This window comes from Anastrepha ludens, chromosome 5, assembly GCF_028408465.1.
Source record: "Anastrepha ludens isolate Willacy chromosome 5, idAnaLude1.1, whole genome shotgun sequence".
Lineage (NCBI taxonomy): Eukaryota > Metazoa > Arthropoda > Insecta > Diptera > Tephritidae > Anastrepha > Anastrepha ludens.
The window spans coordinates 85,399,233-85,421,065 of record NC_071501.1 but is presented as its reverse complement, the minus strand read 5'-3'; the positions used below and the strand labels follow the sequence as shown (position 1 = coordinate 85,421,065).

Sequence of the window (21,833 nt, the reverse complement as noted above, 5' to 3'; positions counted from 1 at the left end):
TTGATGCTACATCATCATCATCATGCCACCACAGCTTGGGTTGAAGCATTACTTCCGTTACAAATCGGTCACTCATTCTTCAGGTCACTCAGTTATCAGCTTTTCGTTTGATATCAGGTATGCCCATAGCTTCAAGGTCGCCTTCAATGTCATCTCTTCATCGTTTTCTCGGCCGTCCTCTTCTTCTGTTGCCTTGTGGATATGCTTCGAAGATCTTTTTATAGCTCCATCGTTACTCGTCCATAGAATGTGATCATACCATCGAATCGTATGCGCTTTGATGTGCCGAATTATATTTACACCCCTCATAAAAGTGTCTAACTCGTAGTTGTACCGAATGCGCTAGGTCTTATCTTCAAGTCGTACAGGTTCATCTATTTTTCTTAGAATCTTTTTATTTTTCAAAACAATTCAACTGATCGATTTCATTGGTGTTAACGACGGCAGTGTGACGCGCGGCTAAATTCCTTTTATGCACTAAGTAAGGCTGCGTTTGTTTGTTTGTTTCGAAAGAAATTTTTTTATGCGCGCCCATGCGCTCTCATCAACGGCTAAAATAGAAAAGAAATTTGCTTCTATTTGACAGCTGTTGATTAGCGAATCAGAGAAACGGAGAGGTGAGAAAATGCGAAATGGGTTGCTAAAGAGACCTTTCGCAACAATTGGATTTCATCACCAAGACCTCGTACCCTTATCTGGGTGTAGGTCCTACAACAGTTTTGTATATTCGTAGTTTCTGGTTTCTAGAAAGGAATCTGGACTTCATTTGCTTTGTATGCGCGATGTAAGACTTATTTGAAGCTCGTATCCTGTCTTGTATGGCAATTAATGTATCTTTCGATGCGCTCAGCACAACTCCAAAGTACCTAAATTCATTGACTAATTCAAAGCTACAGCTGTCGATTTGTAAGTTATGTGTCGCGTTACATATATTTGCACCTTCCATATATTTGGTGTTTTCTTCGTTGATGATAACTCCTACCATTCTAGCAGATGATTCTAGACGCCTAAATGTTTCTTGCAGAGCCTGTTTGTGTTTGGTTATAATTACGACGTTATCCGCATAGGCACAAATTTGAGTAGATTTGCAAAAAATTGTGCCTCCGGAATCTATGTCATCGTGTAGTACCAGGTTAAAAAGCAGAGATACAAGGGCATCTCCCTGTTTTACAACTGAGAGCACTTCAAAACTGCCGGTGACATTATCTTGGTTTCACACTTTTGATGCTACACCTGGAATTTATTCTACAGCTAGAAAAATTGGCATATCGATTTACATTTTTGCCTTTATTCAGGATTCCCTTATCCCGGCACCGTCTGGAAAATTACCATTGAATTCCGCATGAAAAATGTTTGCAGGTCAATGATAAATGATAAACGAAATACATAATATATTGTGTTTTAATTATTCTTATGTAAATGGTTCCAAAGAATCAATGCAATATTTCTCGCTTGTCAACAAGAGCTACTTTGGACTAAGTAGGCAATTGAGTAGTAAAGTCTTCTCTTAATGCCCACCATATCGTATCGTACCGTTGAGGTGTACCTTGGAGTATTTGGGGGAAAGATTCTGCGTATAATTTTTGGACCTTAACATATTGGCGACTTGATGTAAGCAACTGGCCCCGGATAGCACAAGAAAGAAACGACTGGCGCGCTTTGCTAAACTCGCTCAAAAATGTTGAAGCGGTTATCGCTGCAATCAAGAGGAAGAAGAGAAATGATTCTAACTAGTTTTTTGACTAATCATCAGTTCCGCGATTTCCATGATTTCTTCAATATTTTTGAAGATTAACTTACTAGTATTCAAAGAAAATACAACTCTACTTTACATTGACGGATCCAAGATAGATTGCGGCATCTACAACCAATTCAAAAATCTCAAGGCAATGCAAAGAAAAACTTAATGCTTAAGTGCATATGACAGACGTCAATCTCTTTTGAGTACCTCGACATAGAAACAGAGACGGAAATGAGAAATGATGAATTGGCAAGACAGGGGGCTTTCTATAATAAATCTAAAGCGGTAGAAATAGGCTTTCTCGCTATTCTTAGAAGCAGACCGTTGACAGATGGATCAACGATACCTGCAAAATAGCGAAGAAAATAAGGCCAGACTACAACAAGTCAGGATTAGATCGAGGGGAAAACCTGCACCGAAGCTTGCACCTCTGTCTTCACTGACGGTTCCAAAATGGAATCGGAAGTCGGAGCAGGGGGTTTCTCTAAATAAGGAAATTTATAAAATTCCCTAAAATTGCCGAGCACTGCAGGCATGCAAAATGCTTAGGGAACGCGGGAGCGAGGGAGATATTAACATTTTCTCCGATAGTCAAGCCGCGATCAAGACTCCGACAACGCCATGGTGCAGCACGAAATTAGTAAACTGCTGTAAGGAGGAGATCAAATTTCTTGAGTGTACAGGTAACATTTCTCTGATCTGGTTTCCAGGACATAGGACATAGAGGGAAATGAAATTGCTGATGAGCTTGCCAGGAAGGGGATTGAATTAGCCTCAGAGACCTTCTACCCGGTCATCGCCATCGCCCTGACAGCTGTTAAATGGGAACTGCACACATTATTTCTCAGGAAAACGCTGAAAAGATGGAGCTCCATTTCTTCATATGCTATTTCGAAAACCCTTTGGCCCCAGCACAATAGACGAAGGACTCAGAAAGTCCTGGGGACTCCTCGCCATTAAATTTCCAAAATTGTAGTTATGTTTACCGATCACTGGACGATCGGCACACACGAGAAAAAGCTATGTCTAAAATTTAAGAAACTGTGCAGACTTTTCAGAGAAGGAGACTGTTGAGCATTTTCTCTTTAATGTCCGGGTTTGGCAGCTAGACGACTAAGGTCTCTGGGCGCTCCTTCCTTCGACAGCCCAGGACAGTGTGCCAACTTAAATGCAATCACTCTGTTCTACCACATAAACAGCTCTGGTTGGCGGTAGATATCTGCCTGTTGGAGAGCAATTTTTCTCAAGCTTTCAAGAAAAAATACCAAATACTTTTATGCCCATTTTTTTTAATTTTTTCGGAAATTCAATGATTTTTCTTAAGCTTTCAAGAAAAAATACCAAATACTTTTATGCCAATTTTTTTTAATTTTTTCCGAAATTCAATGATTTTTCTTGAGTTTTCAAAAAAAAAAAATACCAAATATTTTTATGCCAATTTTTTTGTAATTTTTTCTGGAATTCAATGATTTTTCTCAAGTTTTCAAGAAAAATACCAAATACTTTTATGCCAATTTTTTTTTTAATTTTTTCGGAAATTTAATGATTTTTCTCAAGCTTTCAAGATAAAATACCAAATACTTTCATGCCATTTGTTTGTGTTTTTTTCTGAAATTCAACGATTTTTCTCAAGTTTTCAAGAAAAAATACCAAATACTTTTATGCGAATATTTTTTTTAATTTTTTCTGAAATTCAATGATTTTTCTCAAGTTTTCAAGAAAAAATACCAAATACTTTAAATTTTTTCGGAAATTCCATGATTTTTCTCAAGCTTTCAAGAAAAAATACCAAATACTTTTATGCCAATTTTTTTTTAATTTTTTTCTCAAATTCAATGATTTTTGTCAAGTTCTCAAGAAAAATACCAAATACTTTTATGCCAATTTTTTTTTAATGTTTTCGGAAATTCAATGATTTTTCTCAAGTTTTCAAGAAAAAATACCAAATACTGTTATGCCAATTTTTTAAATTTTTTCTGAAATTCAATGATTTTCATTTTTATGCCAATTTTTTTTTAATTTTTTCGGAAATTCAATGATTTTTCTCAAGTTTTCAAGAAAAAATACCAAATATTTTAAATTTTTTAAAATTTTTTCTGAAATTCAATGATTTTTCTCGTTTTCAACTCTTTGTAATTTTGTCGGAAATTCAATGATTTTTCTCAAGTTTTCAAGAAAAAGTGCCAAATACTTTGATGCCAATTTTTTTTTTAATTTTTTCGGAAATTCAACGATTTTTTCAAGAAAATACCAAAATTTTTTTGTACCCGATTTTTCCGCTCCTGCAATTTTAGGAAGTATTCAGTTTGTGTATTTTCTACCTAAAAATTTTCGTTTTGTTTTTACAACTTCCTGTCTTGTGCAATTTAACCCAAATTACTTACTTAATTTTGCTCTATTTCACTTCCGCTTAACTTTTTGTGCTTTTAACGTTCACTCTGAAATATTTCTTACTTCAGCTATTAAAATCTATTTTATTCAGCTACATTTCATTCGCTTGCTTGAACAAACTCAAACATTTTACAGTGAATAACACAAACAACAAATTTTTAGTCAATCTTGTTAATTTAAAAGAGAATTTTTCGTTTTTTTTTTGCTTTGCTTGCTCTCCAAATTTTTTCTTGAATCTCTGCTCGTTCGCCAATCAACGAACACATCGAATTCTCATTAGCAAGCAATTTTCTGCTGCCAGTCTTTATGCCCCAGTTGAATGCGCTGCGATAGCAATCAGTTGAAAATCTGATTTTCTTTTATTTTGCCTTCCATTTTATTTATTTTTCTTTCGTTTCCTTACTTTTCTAGCTACATACAATTGAAGCTCCTCTGTCAGTCATTATCTAAGAGAATTTGAGTTTTAGTCAAATGAAATGATTACAAGTTAATTGTTATTTGGTCAATGGAGAATTTAAATGAACGTTTAAACAATGATTAGAGATTCAATGAAAATTTGTTAAACGCCAAGTTGAGTAAAGCAGCATTTGAATTAAAAAATGTTGAATTAAATTTAATTATTTGCAAATAGAGAACGATTCATTTCTTTTGATTTACATTCCGAAGAAATTTCCATGCCTCTTTTTTCTGTTATTTTTTTTTCTATTTTTCCGAAATGAAAAGCATTCAAATCCTCTTTGCGGCGATAAACTCTTCCATCTTGGAAATAAAACTTTGAAAATCATTAAAAAGAAAAAACAACAGACCAAGTGGAAATAAATGAAATTAAAAACATGAAAAGAGTATTTTCTGCCCAAAGGCACTAACAACTATTGAATCGCCAATCAAACCCTGTTCGTTAGCGAAATGGAAATTCCTAATACGAATTTTTTAATAAACAAAGCTATCACTTTTAAGCGTTTATTTATTTAACTATAGTATTTTCAAAATAAAATCGGATTTTTGGGAATAAAAAATTGTGGCAAAAATCATCAAGTGAAATGAAGACATGAAATCAATCAATGAAATATTTACTATTTGTATAAATACAAATAAATGGCAATACCTTCGCTTTTAGCTGGTTTTCTCTCCATATATCCACATTCCATAGAAAGTGCATACAAGGTGGCGCAAAAAGTACTATTCGAAAATCCAAAAATCAATAAAGATATTTTTTTGCATTTCCTTTCATTACTTTGACCATCAAATTTAAGTTTATGTCTTTCAAAAATGATATCCGGCACAGCCCACGAAGAATCATAGTTTCCGTAATGTAATCTTATGTCATGGACGCGCATAATTTTCCAACTGTCGAATCAGTCGTCGGTTTTTTGGTGAGGGAAAATAGATTATGGAATAGAGTGTCAGTTTTTGTTATATGGCGAAAATGCGCAACACCGTCAAGGAAAAGAAAACTATAAAAAATATTAATTAATAATAAATAAATTTTAGAAACTTTGCATGCAAGAAAATGAGATCTTGTAAAAATTCTGCACTTTTTAACACTAAAATTTAATAAGCTATAAAATTGCATACCAATTTTTTGTAAAGGTTTTATTTTAATATTCATTTCTATCAAATATTATTATAAATGATTTCATTACACAATTAAGGCAATAAGTAGCAGCAAAGTGATGTAAAATTAAAACTTTTTTATTCTCCATGGCGCGAAAACCGCTTACGCGATTTTGGCCGAGTTTAACAACGCAGAGGAGACCTTCCTCTTCCTCAGACTTACCAGGTGAAACCAAGTCCTTCTCCACCTGATCTTTCCAACGCAGAGGAGGCCTTCCTTTTCCTCTGCTACCACCAGCTGGTACCGCATCGAATACTTTCAAAGCCGGAGCGTTTGTATCCATTCGGACGACATGACCCAACCAGCGTAGCCGCTGGATCTTTATTCGCTGCGCTATGTCTATGTCGTCGTAAAGTTCATAGAGCTCATCGTTGCATCGCCTCCGATATTCGCCGTTGCCAACGTGCAAAGGTCCAAAAATCGTCCGCAGAATCTTTCTTTCAAACACTCTAAACGTCGCCATACGTTAGGAGGGACATGATGAGAGCCTTGTAGAGTGTTTGTTTATTTGTTATTATTATTATGGAAGTGACACTTCTTAGGCGTCGATGATCGAGCAAGAATGGAGCGTAAAATTTCAAGGACAGGCAACGTTTTGGGCATTTTCGTTCCGTGAGAGAGATAAAAGATATAACGTGGAGGAAAAGGAGAGAGAGAGTTATAACTTATATAGATCTTAGATGCACTTTAGGCTAGTTTTCCTGAGTTTTTCCTTGTGGTTGCTTATTTCTAGTGAGAAATAGCATTGCCTACTTTTTGGCGCTTGTTTGTTGATGCAAACTTGTGGGAAATATATTTTTGGTGCCTACTTTTTGGCGTTATATTTCCTTAGTGCCTACTGTTTGGGGCGTTTTTGGTCTGAATTTTTTTGGCGTCTTTTTTTTTGGTGCCTACATTTTGGTGCTTATTTCCATTTCCTGGCTAGTGCTTGTGGGTACTATAAAATGCTATCCATTCCGGCGTCGGATTTATTGGTATTGCCTTGCGGTGATTTGTGCCGTTGCTGCGGTTCTGGAATCGCTGCGTTTGTGCGGGTGATAAACGCTCGGAGTAGTGCGCATTGTTGCCACGGTTTGTGTCCGGCGTTTACCTACACCGGTCGACGCTTCTCCGTTTTTTGTAAATTTTGTCTATTTGTATTCTCTGCAAATATTCTGAATTTATTTAAATAGATATTCTTTCTCTCTCTCTCTCTCTCTCTCTCTCATTCTCTCTCGGGTCTCTTCCTCTTTCTCTCTCTCTTTCTCTCTCTCTCTCTCATTCTCTCTCGGGTCTCTCCCTCCTTCTCTGTCTGCCTTGAAAGTTTCACTTCTGTCATGCTACACACCCTTTTTTTATAGTTTAATTGTTTTTCACTCTTCGTCGGGCCTGCCCAAGGATTTTCCAGCATTCGCGATTTTATGCTGTTGCTTTAGCAGCATCCCAGATGGTGTCGATTGAGGGTAAGTCGTTCAGAATAAAATTTCGACAGGTGTTTTTCGACCGACCACGACCTCTGCTCTGTTCCCTCGGACTCCATTCCAAGGCCAGTGTCATAACTTTGTGAAAAATTCTAATTAGAATCCGTAAAACTGTAGATTAAAAAACTGTGGAAGATTAAATTAGGAATTTTTGTAATTTTTACGTATGGTTAGAAATCTGAATTTGTATGTTTTTTGTTAGACATTGAATTGGATTTTTATAAGCAAATAATGGAAGTTAAAAACAACTAAAGTTAAAAGGTTAAACATTCACAAATTAAAAGGTCAAAACTAATCAAAATTTTTAGGTACTACAGCTTTTTCGTTGACGATAGGAGGCCGTCACCAAAGCTCAAGCTAATTTGGGTTCTTTTTATGTAGTTTTTAATAAGGGTCGGGCATAGTGCCCTTAATTAATACAATAGGCGGATAGTTAAAACACTGAAAAATTGAAGATTTAGTGATTATGAAACCCTTGTTGAAACCATAAAAAAATTGGTGGTAGTGTCATTTAGATGTAGTGCAAAATGCCCAACCCTGTTTTTCATGATTTTCACTAAGATTTTCGGCTTAGATTGCATATTTCTTGGACTGTGTTTTTCGTGAGTATCTGTAACTTATACGATCTGCAGCTAAGTGTAAGCGAGCGCTTTTGAGGGCTTTCACAGCAGTAATTTGGAGCGATTAGACGACCTCGCTGGCCAACTGAAATCTCTTAAATGTGAAATCAAAATACCTGAAAGTTCTCAAAATCTTTTCTTGTGTTCAGTTTTATCTTTTTCTTGGAGTTTTATCGCATGCAGTTTGGCTGGCAATTCAAAATAGCCCGGCACCCTTCACGTGTACATTGTAATCTTCATAACGTATGAAAACAACGCTTGTTATGATATATTTAAGCGAATATGTCACCTTAAGGACACTCCTTTTTAGATGTAGTGGTGCCTAATGGAGAACGCGACGAATGTCTGTTGCCCAAAATCACGTAACTTCTTTACTTACATGTCCAGAGAGGTGAAATTCATCCTCTCATCTGAACAAAAAAAAAACAAAAAAAACTGCCATTTCTTTGTTCGACTCCAGTAACCCTTTGGCGGTTCGCTAGCATCAGCTGTTAAACCATGTAAATTTTCTATGGAAGCAGCTTCGAATACTTGATCGAAGTTCTTTGATGATAAGAAAATACATATATAATTGGCGCTTACAACTTTTTTTGGATGTTTGTGGCGTACGATGTTGTTTCACAAATGGAGGGACCTACAGTTTTAAGCCGACTCCGAACGGCAGAATTTTTTCATGAGGGGCTTTTCACATTTCGAGATTTGCCATTGCTTGCTGAGAGGCAACTGCTTTAAGAAAAAAAACTTTCTCTGCAACATTTTGGCCTATCCGCCACGATACTTTGACGAGATCACCAAAAAATAGCCAGTCGCGTCGATTTTGATAGCTGCTTCTAGGCATTATCCCTCATTGCTTTGGTGTTTTTTAAGTTGCCTGCTCTCTTGAGGACTTTCATATGATTTCTGGTATTTTATTTACACAGTCTACTCAAATTCAGCCACCAGACATTGAATTGCTTGAGCAGTTGGCGCCCTATAGAGCGAACATTTGTTCCAAAGTTCACTTTGACTTCAAACTATTGAAAAATTCTGCAAAAGATTCAAACGATTTTTTCACGCATTCTCCGAATATATTTCGAAGCACAATAAACTGCGCAACTATCACTGGTAAATTACAACAAAACAAAAAAAATATTTGCGCAAAAATTTTCAGAAAAAATAATGGAATTATTTTTCTGCAAATTAATATTTACCGCCATATGAAAAAAATTTTACCATCTTTCAAATTTGGTGATACCTGAAACACCACCTTGTACTACTTAAATTGCTGCTCTACTCAGTAAGATACGAATGACTACTCAAGCGTAGTGAAAGAAGTTTGAACAGAGAAACGAGAAGTATTTAATTTTAAGCAGAAATGTGGAAAAATAAAGAAATACTTCATTTTTAATTTGCCAACTATGTTTTAAAAACAATGAAGAATGTTATTTTTCGTCTATTTTTATTATTCTTGCTCTTAAATTTGCATTTTCTTTATCTGTTTTGATTTGCTACTATGCAGCTAAAAGTAACAATGCTTCGGCGTGTTTGCTAATTGGAAATAACTTCCAATACTTTTGCATTTTTTAGAGCTTAAAGGAATTAGTGCTAATATTACAATATTAAGGCGTTCATAGTATTTTTCTTATAAAGGAGGATAAATATTTCAAACAAGTACCGGAAATTGTAAATGAAATACTGGCTCTTTATTATTCATTTAAATGTATGCCATCACGTTCAAAGTAGTCCCCTACTAGACCACATTTATATCAACAAATACTCTAATCATCGAAAAAATGTTCAAACTAATTTCATTGATTTGACTTACGTTCTCGTGGTGAATTTTCGGTATGCCTGGAAATTGGTGCCTCAAGCGATTATTTTTATTTTGGAAAGAGAAGAAGTCAAACGGAACCCAAATATATTGGGTTGGGGAATAAGTTCATAGCGTTTTTATCGAAGGCTTTTAAGGCTTTACTATTTAAATAAAAAAGAAAAACAATAATTTTATCAATAAGTTAATCAATTTTATATTCATTTTCCCACCTCTCGGCCAATTTGTTGATGTCGTTCCGTCAAAAATTGCCTAGTCTGGTGTCAAAGAAGTTGTTGAGCCAGGTTTTAAGGACCTCTGCTTTATCAAAGGTAAGGCCCTTCATATGGCTTGAAGCGAGAAAGGAAGAGAGCGAAAGAGATGATAATCGGTCGGTGCAAGGTGCGCAAAATACGAATGATCTCTCATTCGAGTTGTTCTTGTGGTGCGGACTTGACGGCTTATGCAAAATGGGTACTAGCGTTGTCGTGTAGGAGTACGGCGATCTGACCCTATCGGTAAGGTATTTTCGGTTTTGTCTTACTAAAATGAATAATCCTCCTCTTTAAGTTATAAGAAATTTTATATTTTTCTTTTACTCATTACAATTGAAGCTAGTTAATTATAAGTTTAATTTTACTTTGATTAATGATTTAGCATTAATCTGTTTTCATAGTCTGTAAGAAATACTGTATTTTTTAGACTATTAATTGAATTAAATAAAAAATTAAATAAATAAAATAGCCTCATTCACGTTGTGTAGCTGGGCAATGCAGAGCTCCTTGTTGATCGTGGCCTTCTTTTCGAGCATTACCCAGTGCTCTATGCCCTCCCAGTCCCACGAAGCACTTGTACTGATCTTCTTTGGATGAAGATCCGGTTTGACTCTCGGCTTTGGCGTATCTCTTGGAGCCACCAACTTTTTCCTTCATCTCATGTTGTTGTATAGGCACCATTTCTCATCTCCCGTGACGATTCGATACAAAAAGCGCTGTTTACGACTGCGTGTTGTTCGATGGCGGCCGAGATGCTGAAAAGCAATTTTAAGGCGGTTTTCTTTGTTTTTTCATTGAGCTCGTAAGGCACCCAGGCCCCCAATTTTTCGGCAAATCCCATTGAATGAAGGTGATTAAGAATTTTTTTATGCAGTTTATTTTTTACGCCAATTCACAAAGTGATTTGAGATGTTCTTCATCGAAGCCAGAAGGCGTTCCGTTGTAGGACGTGTCATTGACGTCAAAGTTTGCATTTTTGATCCCTGCAAAGCATTACCGTGGTATAGACTCGCCTATGATACCTTCTCCATACACATCGCAAATGTCTTGGGCTGCTTTGGCAGCTGTTTGAGCTCGATGAAAAGCAAAGAAGAGCAGTTGTCCAAAATGTTGATTTGGTCTCCTGGATATTGCATTTCTAAGGCTCAAAACTAATAAAAAATTAAATAACTCAAAAACACAATTAACATATAACTTCATTCAATAATGTGTGTGACTAATTAATTAAAACACATTTTTTTGCCAAAATTCGTTTTTATTCAACAACATAGTCCCCTTTTAGGGAGATACAATCATTCCAAAGCTTTTCCAATCTTTCGATACCGCCTTTGTAAAACGATTTTTCTTTGCATTCAAAATAGGTTTCAGTTTCGGCGATTACTTCACCATTTGCGCCAAATCTCTTACCACGGAGCATCTTTTTGAAGTCTGCGAGGAGCTAGTAGTCGCTGGGGGCCAAATCTGGAGAATACGGTGGATGGGGAAGCAATTTAAAGCCCAATTCGTTCAATTTTGTCATCGTTTTCATTGATTTGTGACACGGTGCATTGTCTTGGTGGAACAACACTTTCTTCTTCGCCATATGAGGCAGTTTCTTTGCGATTTCGTCTTTCAAACGCTCCAATAACGCTAGATAATAGTCGCTGTTGATGGTCTGCCCCTTCTGGAGATAGTCGATGAATATTATTCCATGCGCATCCCAAAATACAGACGCCATAATCTTGCCAGCCGACTGCTGCGTCTTTGGTCGCTTTGGGCAGCTTTCACCGTCTGCATGCCACTCAGCAGACTGCCGATTTGACTCTGGAGTGAAATGGTGGATCCACGTTTCATCCATTGTGATGTACAGATGCAAAAACTCCGACTTATTGCGCGTAAACATGTCCAAACAGCTCTTTGAATCATCGATTCGTTGTCGTTTTTGCTCCGGTGTGAGCAAACGCGGCACCCATTTGGAAAACACCTTTTTCATACCCAAATGTTCATGTATTATGGTGTGTACACTGCCTGCTGATATCTTTAGAATGTCAGCAATCTCCTTCACTTTCACTTTACGGTCGGACATAATGATTTTCAGTGTTTTTTCAACGTTTTCCGGAATAACAGCGTCATTTGGCCTTCCAGTAGATCGAATGTCATCGGTGTCTGTACGACCACGTTTAAATTCGGCATACCAATAACAAATGCTTCTTTTTGATGGAGCAGAGTCCGAATAATGTTTTTCAAGCCATTTCTGGCATTGAACAGTATTTTTTTTCATTAAAAAACAATGATAAATCAGCACACGGAATTGCTTTGAATTCATTTTTTTTTAAAACTCAAAAGTAGCGTCACTTAAAGCACTGTAACTTGTAAACAAATGGTCGGATTAACATGTGATTTTGACAGTAAGCCTAAAAAGGTTGCCAACTTTCGAAAAAAATATTGATTTAGTACTAGTGCCGCCATCTATGTGTCAGTCACACACATTATTGTTAGTTTTGTAGAGCAGAAAGAGTTCTGTGGCATGAATACTTGCCCTTTGCCAACCAGCAAAGAAATTGGTGAAAAATAAAGGAAAATAAAACGCTATGAACTTATTCCCCAACTCAATAAATTAAAAGTTAAATTTCAGTTTCAGTGGATTATCAACACTACGAACAAAAAATTAAATTAATACTCCTTCAACACGAACATTAGCCAAATAGAGCTCGCATAAACGCAGCCTCTTACTGAGGTCATCTGCAACACACAAATGACATCGGCCGGTAATATTTCATCAAGCCGCTTATCCTGAAATAATTCAATTATTTCCACTCTCAGCGGCCAAAACCGCGTTTCAAACTTCGTAGTCGCTTATGAATGCATAAAATAATTTGAATTTTCTGTCTCTACTGCAATTTTCTTTGCTTTAAATTGATATCCGCAGTATCGATTGTTGGCTGAGTGGTCAAAAAGTACTGCCTAAGACAAGTGAAGCTCCCAAACATCAAATAGCCATCAGCAAAAAACGACAAAAAAGCCACTAAGGCTTTAAGGGCTTGTATATTTCTGCACATATTTTTCGGGAAAAAAGTAAGGTGAATTAGGTTGTAAAATGAAAAATCTTTATTTATTCTTATAAATCAATTTCATCCCCTTCAAAATAATCCGCCCTCGATGAAATACACTTATGCCAACGATTTTTCCAATCCCCGAAACATGCCAATAGTCCATTTCCGGTATAGCCATCAGCACCTCCTTCGATTCAGCTTTTATCTCCTCAATCGGCTGGAAACGCGTTCCACGGAGTGGTCTCTTGAGTTTTGGGAATAGCCAGAAGTCACACGGAGCCAAATCAGGCGAATACGGTGGTTGCGGAAGGATATGCGTGGAATTTTTGGCGAAATGGTCACGAAGAACGAGTGCAGTGTGAGACGGTGCATTATCGTGATGCAAAAACCAAGAGTTGTTGGCCCATAATTCTGGTCTTTTTAGATGAATTGCTTCACGTAAACGACGCATAATGCTCAAATAATATTCCTTATTAACAGTTTGGCCAGGTGGAAGGAATTCATAGTGCACCACACCACGAAAATCGAAAAAAAACTGTCATCATGACCTTTATTTTTGAATGACTTTGACGAGCTCTTTTCGGTCTGGCCTCGCCTTTAGCACGATATTCGCTTGATTGGTCGGTTGTTTCAGGGTCGTAAGCATAGATCCAAGTCTCATCTCCCGTAATGATGCATTTGAGCTTGTCCTGATAGTCTGAAAGCATTGTTTCACACACACATCAACGCGACGACTTTTTTCCAAGAAATTGAGAGTTTTCGGTACCAAACGAGATTTGACTTTTCGTAGGCCCAAATGGTCTTTCAAAATAGTTTTCACAGATCCTTCTGATATTCCGATCATATCAGCAAGGTCTTTAACAGTCAAGCGACGATTTTTGAGCACTAACTCCTTCACTTTATTGACGTGTTGGCCATCTGTTGACGTCGATGGTCGTCCGGAGCGCTCCAAGTCATCAACACGTTCTCGACCCTCTTTGAAGTCTTTGTACCGCGCATAAACATTTTTCTGCGACATATTCGAATCACCAAATGCCTTCTGCAACATGCTAAATGTTTCCGCAGCAGAAATTTCATTCCGCAAACAAAATTTGATGGCACTTCTCTGCTCAATCAAATCAGACATTGTAAAAATCGAAAAATGCACTCTTGGTCGTTTGGTAAACTCAAGCGTAAATATATTACTGATAATGACATTTACATGAAAGTTGGCCCAGATGTTATTAACAGTGCTGCCAACTCACGAAAAAAATAACTAGACCAAAATTTTAATCCTGCGAAGTTTGACAAATAAATTCACCTTACTTTTTGCCCACAGGTATATACATAGTTTTATATATATAAATATGTGCAGTGTAAATATGTGACACAGTTGTTGCAGTAACATTTCAGTAGCATCTTGCAATCGCCACTATCGCTTCAACCTTTGTTTACGGCCAACGAAGCGTAAATATTTTCAACGAGTTCAGTTGCTCAGTTTTCCAGTTAAGCGCAACCTCCTTGCTCAATCACACTGTACGTTTGTGTGCGTGTAGAGGAAACGAAAAAAACGGCAAGCACTAACCTTTTAAAGATTTCTAATATACTAATACACACAATGCAGCTACTTTTTCCCATCTTTTTGTGCAGCTGCTCATGGAAGTGCAGCTTTTTAATATTTCTTCCCTAAATTTTTTGACTTCTGGTTCCCTTTTGCGAGCCTTTTAACTTAGCTTTCTTTCAGTCGTTCATTTTGTTTTAATTTTGACTTTTTTATTTTATCCATCAAATGTCCATTATCGTGAAAGCTTCTGCTTTTCCGTGCACTTTCTGATTTTCAATTTTTTTTTTGTCTTCATTTGTATGAGTTTTTGAAGTTTGTCCAACTCCATAGAATTAGTACTTTTTTATGTTTTATACGGCTAAGTAAGAGGCTCCTTTTTCAATCATTTTTTGCTATATTTTTCCTTTTATTTTTTCAGCCATCACTGGATTTCATACCTTTTACAAACCATTTTCGTATGACTTTGTCTGCATTGCACAACCAGGTAAGAAAAGGAGTGCCAAACTGGCACTCCGATACTCTAAATTACCCTGCACACTTACTTTGGAGCACTTGAACTTTTAATGCATCGGCTGGGCACTGGTGCTCACGTGCACGCACACACTCAAACGTAGGCCAATGTGCGCCCATATGTGCATTATAATTACTTTGATTGAGTGCGTGTCAAAAAGTTTTCAACGCTTGGTCGGCATGCATTTGTCAAAAATGTGAGAGCTCAAAAGTGACTTCACTTTGCGAATGAGAAAATATGCACAAAAAGAAAAGAAAAAAATACCAGCGTCTGGAAACTTAGAAATTCATAAAATTTCATTACTGATTGTGGGTGTATATGTGCATGAATGCCTGTATGAGTTCACATAGAAATAGAAATATTATAGAAAAAATTAAGAAGTTGTTGCTGAATTAGCACTCAGCTGGGTTAGCTTTAAGCAAAGAAAATAGCTTTTATTGAGGAAGAAAATTTTAGTTCATTTATTTGCTTGTAGTAACAGCTTTTTGTTGGAAATTGGTTTACTCTTTTATTGCTAATTTCCACAAAGAATTTTACTTCAATTAAGAACTCAGCTTTGTTTGGGAAATATGATTCCCACGCAATAGAGGGGGATTTTTCTTTGAGATTTGCTGACAATAGACCTTTTTATGTTAACTCTCAAACGCCTGATTTTATGGTTGTGCTCAAATAATCAGTTTAGACTAAGTTTTGGACAAAATGAATGTATTTGCAGTCCGTTTTTTTATTAGGCTCCTATTTTACCTTGGAAGAGTAAAACTACTTTCGCCGCCTTTTCGCGGGATTAGACATTTACGCTTAAAATTTTCAAACTAATATTTTTTTTTGTATTTCATATTAATTTATGTATGCTTTATTTTTGGTTTTTGGTACTCACAAAGAAAAAAAACTTTCTGTACTTGAATGAACGACATTTGGTGCAGCGCCAAGGTCACCATGCGTTAGAACAACAGGTCCGCCATCCTCAAATTCACGATCAAGGGGAGGTTCATGTGGGTCTTTGCTTGATTAATGATTGATTACTGATTATGGAGATATCTCTCGCAACTTGTAAGCTTCTTATTAAGGACGCACTAATCAATTTTGCAAATCAAAGATGGATTAGAGTTAACGCCTGTGAAATTGCTAGGCAGACAATGCCAAGGCTAAACTTACGTCTGTTCAAGAGTATTATATAGGGTGGGCCATGTAAAATTTGCTTTTTGAATCGGTTATAAAAAAAACTATATTAATGAAAATTTTTTCAAACTTTTTCTTTTATTTTGAAGATTGAACATTGTCATTTATGAATGAAAACTAATATCGTTCAAATGACTGCCAATTTTTAAGCACATTTTCGATTGTTAGGGCTCCAATTTCATGAATGGCAACTTCGGTTTCGTGTTTTAAAGCATCAATCGTCTCTGGATGGTTCGCATAGCATTTGTCCCTAATGGCTTCCAACAAAAAATAGTCCAACGGGCTTAAATCACAGCTCCGAGGCGGCCAATTGATATCGGAATTTCGGCTGATTATTCGGTTTTCAAAAACGGTAGCCAAAAGTTCGATTGTAACTTTGGCAGTGTGACAAGTTGCACCGTCCTGTTGAAACCAAATGTCGTCCATGTCATCCTCTTCAATTTTTGGAAACAACTCGTTGAACATGTCACGGTAACGCTTGCCATTTACTGTAACCGTGGCTCCTCGCTCATTTTCGAAAAAAAATGGCCCGATGATGAAGCCAGACAAAAAACCGCACCAAACAGTGACTCATTGTGGATGCATTTGCTTCTCTGCAGTAACGTGTGGATTTTCTGAGCCCCAAAACCAACAATTTTGCTTACTGACGTAGCCACCGATGTGAAAATCAGAAAAGAAGAAGAAGACTCACCACTTTGGAAATAGGTTTTCAATATCTCCCACTTTTGTTCAAGTGTATAGCGTCCCATTTCGTAAATGTCAAACCTTTAAGTAAATTATGAACACATTTGACAAGTCATTTGTGTTACCATTCTCAAAAAAATAGGTGGCTCAAAAAGCAAACGCTATATGGCCCACCCTGTAAAACTGAGTAGACTTCAAATCAGGACCTTAGTAGGGGCTCTCAGAGGATATTGTCTCATAAGAAATCATGCAAGCAGATTAGGCGTTTACACACATGATTTCTCTCGTAGCTGCAGAAATAAGGAGGAGTTGAAATCAATTCAACACCTCTTTTGCACATACCCAGCTCTAGCCAGAAGCAGGAATTGATTTTTAAAATTCTACTTCTTAACGAATATAGATAATCTATACACTTTCGATATCAACAACCTTTTACGCTTTATCAAAAGCTGAGAATGGTTCAATATGGAGTGGGAAATGTAACCCAGCGCCCGCAGCTCTTAACGGACCCATTTCGTGGTCTAAGTGGCATCGTTGTCTCAATGTGCGATGCGGCTGCCAAACCTAACCTAACCTAACCTTGCTTGATTAAGACCAAAGAGCAAACAGAAGCACTGGCTGAAGTTAGCCCAATTGGATTAAAGCAGCTGCAGTTCTTTTTTCTGATAAAAAAGTTGCAGTTGAGGTTGACTGTACTGAATTATACAACAAAAAAGACGAAATACCAAGCAAAATTTAAAATAACTAAAAAAATCATGTCAAAAAAAAAAAAATAAGTCTGCTATGATTTATAAGTATAGTTAAATAATAATAAAGTTTAAATAAAATAAAAAAATCCACTTCTTAATTTCTGTTAAAAAAAAGTTTTTTTATTTAAAAAAAAAAAATTGGAAAAGTAATGAATTACAATCACAATGAATTAAAAAGTTTTTAAAACTGCTGATTGCTCCAAATTATACAAAATTAAGCTACGAAAAAAAGTTCAGCCAAATCGAATTCCTTCAGACAAAAGCTTGCGTGTTTACAATTCTCTACAAATTTCTATAAACATTTTGCCAAATACCAAAAATACCATCTATGCACAAAGTGACTTAAATCTTCCTAGAAAGCATCTGTATAAATGCCAATTTGTAGCAAACAAACACTCACCAGCAATTACACCTTTCAATTCATCACTTTGACAACACCTCCGTCCTTGGTGTGCTGCACAAAATCATGTGGGCATATCCGCAAGCAACAAAATGTGTGACATTTTTATTAGAGTGGCAAAAAAAAAAAACAAAAAAAAAAAATTCTATATAAAACAACTCATTTTGCTTACTGTAAGTTTGACTGGCGCGGTTTGAGAAAGGTTTGCCTTAAGGCGCGTTTGTGCGAACATTCGATTACTAAATGGCAATTCAATCACTTTCGATTTGACAGTTTATTTTGGCGAAATTGATGTAGGCCGAAACGTGTTGTCATCTAATTCGCATATCTGCCAAGGTAATCGGCATTGAATGAGCAGCAAGGGTGTGACAATTTGCTTACAACTCCACCTGGAGATACTACGCAGCAATCAATCCTCAAATGGATGCCTCTCGTACATATGAATACTAGCATATGAATGTGTAGCTATATGTAAACGGGCCTTAACTCATATACTATATATGTTTGCATGTATTAAAGTGTTTCTGTACTCAGACATTTGCTTGTTGTTGCATAACTGGTCGCTATTCGAAATGTTCAAATGTAAAGTTGAGTGACAGGATTTGACATAATTTCCATTTCATGAAATCAATTGTCATTCACGCTGACATTTTAGATTTGTGCCAATTAATTATGCATATATTCGGACGCCACTCGCAAGCACACACACACACACACACACATTAAGCTGTTGCCCTTGCTGAAAGGGTAGTAACAGTGTGACGCATTGGCGCCCTGCTGCACTGACCCAGTGACGCTCTAGCAGCCAAATTTACTGGTTGAATGCGTGACTGGTCACTCGATGGCGTCCCTTTTTATTTTTCCTTCTTGATTTCTGTGTGTTTGAACGAAGTTCTCTTTACATTTTTCCAAATTTTACAATCAAGCATGTCGATCATGTTGGCCTCGGCAAGTCTTTATACTTTTGGGTATACACCAAATGTTGTACTGTAGCTGTGAGTTAAGTGCAAGCGGCGCTGGCCCACATTTCTATTAACCCATTATGGCACAGCCTCAGCTACTAGCGGTGTTGCTTTTATCGATTACCGTCCCAATAATGTTGGCAATCAAGCACAACACACTCGTGGATGACAGCTAGCACTAATGTAGTTTTCACACATTCAAATATGCATGCAATCTTGTGCTTGTAGTTGTTGGCTTACTAGATTATTGCTGAGTATTGCGTTGGTGAAATGTCGACAAATGAGAAGTGATTGCCACAGTAATATTGCTGTTGATATGCGAGTGACGTACAATACTAAAGCTTGTGATTCATTCGAATACCAGTGGAGGCGTTTGTGGTAACACACACACACACATACACACGCACAGTTATAGCTTTATAGCTAACAACAATTAAAAGCCCTGCAGTAAATCGAACTGGTGTGACAGTAAGGCGCTGAGTTAACTGATAGCGACATTGCTGATTCTGAAGCCTCTATGCTTTCAAGTGCCTGCTTTTACAGGACTTCATGACTCTTTCATGGCTCATTACATGACTGGTCACATTTTGAACACATCAGATCAGTTAAATAAACATACAATTTTTGTTCTTGTAGTAACAAGAAATAAGGTGATGCGTTTTTGCGATAAGCGGAAGTACTTTACTTACAGTCACTCACATCTTTCTTGATACAGATACGACTTTTTTGTAAAGTGTTCTATGCTTCATAATATTTTGCGAAATTGGAAAAACAGAGTATGCAGATATTTTATTTATTTTGTTTTATTTCATTGCTTAGCACGGAATACATAAAGTGTTCACTCAGCTCATTGTAACGCTAAAAAAATACAGCGAACTCACGCCACAGCTTATATGGTGCAGTTAAACAGGAGCTGGATTTTTAACTACTATAAAAACTATATCCGCCATATCCCAACGGGTTTGTGTTTGACTCTCATGCGGTTGTTTCAGTTTAGAAATCCATAGTTGGCAATTAACATCAAACGTTTTTCTAAGAGCGATCGAACTTTGCAGGCAATGGCAAGCTTCCCAGTGGATTTCGGGCATGCAAAATTCATAAAAAGTTTCAAACTAAGTATAAAATTCAAAAAAAAAATTTCAAAATTTCATGACAACTTGCAACTCTTTTTTCACTAGAGTTTTTCTGCGTAAGCAGTTTTATAGCCCATTGAATTTTTGTGTATGTGTCTATTTTTTTTATTGTTAAGTAAGTTAGTTCTGCCTTCTCCAAACGGGATAAAGAGGCAAATCGAATGGGTCTGATGGTGAACGAGGACAAAACGAAGTGCCTCCTGCCTTCAAACAAACAGTCGGCGAACTCGCGTATGGGCACCCACGTCACTGTTGATAGCTTTGATTTCGAGGTTGTAAAAGACTTCGTTTATTTAGGAACCAGCATTAACACCGATAACAATGTAAGCCTTGAAGTCCAACGTAGAATCTCTCTTGCCAACAAGTGCTACTTTGGACTAAGTAGGCAACTGAGCAGTAAAGTCCTCTCTCGGTGAACAAAACTAACAATCCACATGGTTCTCATAATGCCCGTTCCAACGTATGGCGCAGAAGCCTGGGCGATGACAACATCCGATGAAGCGGCGCTTGGAGTCTTTGAGAGAAAGATTATGCGTAAGACTTTTGGACCTTTGCAATGGCGAATATCGCAGGCGATGGAACGATGAGCTGTATGACGACATAGACATATCGCAGCGGATAAAGGTCCAGCGGCTACGTTGGCTGGGTCATGTCGTCCGAATGGATACAAACGCTCCGGCTTTGAAAGTATTCGATGCGGTACCAGCTGGTGGTAGCAGAGGGAGAGGAAGGTCTCCTTTGTGTTCGAAAGATCAGGTGGAGAAAGAGTTGGCTTCACTTGGTGTGTCCAATTGGCGCCGGTTAGTGTCGCAAACCAAGAATAGACTCGAAGAGAAAGTCTAGCATCGCAACGAATTTTTTTTTTTCAAAAATCAGTGGTATAGTAACTTGCAACTTGTATTTCTTTATACTAAAATCCAATAGGATTGGTTAAAATGTTCAAAGTTTTGATGAAATTAAAAAAAAAAATTAAAAATGTTAAAATTATAAAAATTTTTAAGATGTTAAAATTAAATTTTTGTTTTTAAATATTAAAATTTGAAGTTTTTTAAAATGTTAAAATTAAATTTGGTTTTTTACATATTAAAAATGTTAAAGTTAAAAAAATTTTTTAAATGTTAAAACTAAATTTTTTTTTAAATATTGTATTAAAATTAAAAGATGTTAAAAATAAATTATTTTTCTAAATATTAAAATGTTACATTTTTTTTAATGTTTGAATTTGAAAATGTTAAAATTTAAAATTAAATTTAAATATTTTTTTAAATTTAAAATTAAATTATTATTTTTTAATAAAAATTTATTTTTTTTAATATTACAGCTTAAATATTTCTTAAAATGTCAAAATTTTAAAATTTAAAAATATTTTATAAATTTTAAAATTCAAGACCTTAAAAATTTTCAAATTTGAAAATTAGAATTTTTTAAAAATTGTAAATTAAGTTTGAAACTTTGCCGTCACATAATGGTTCTTGATGTAGTATAAGCTATATTTTTACAAAAAAAGAAGAAGAAAAATATAGTGTACTTATAATTTTAAAACACGTTACGCAAGGTGGTGCAAAATTAATCATCTTATCTAAAGATTTATACTTTTTGCAAGTGGCGTCGTATGTCAATTCTATTTGACGCTTGCGGATAGCAGCAGCATACAAATAGACAAGCAACAAAAAAGCCGAGCTCTACTTTTATGTACTTTATTTAGTCTCCAGCTTGAAGTTTGATTAGGAATCTTTTCTTGATGTGCCA

At 36.3% G+C, this 21,833-nt stretch overlaps 1 protein-coding gene across 1 annotated transcript in view; it reads left to right on the top strand.

Moving 5' to 3' along the window:
• Window positions 1-21,833, top strand: part of LOC128862911 (uncharacterized) — a 250,088-nt gene that overhangs the window by 140,008 nt on the left and 88,247 nt on the right. Inside the window, exon 3 of the mRNA XM_054101736.1 lies at window positions 14,885-14,950. The gene's annotated coding sequence lies outside the window, so the exon portion shown is untranslated. The remainder of the gene's footprint in view (window positions 1-14,884; window positions 14,951-21,833) is intronic.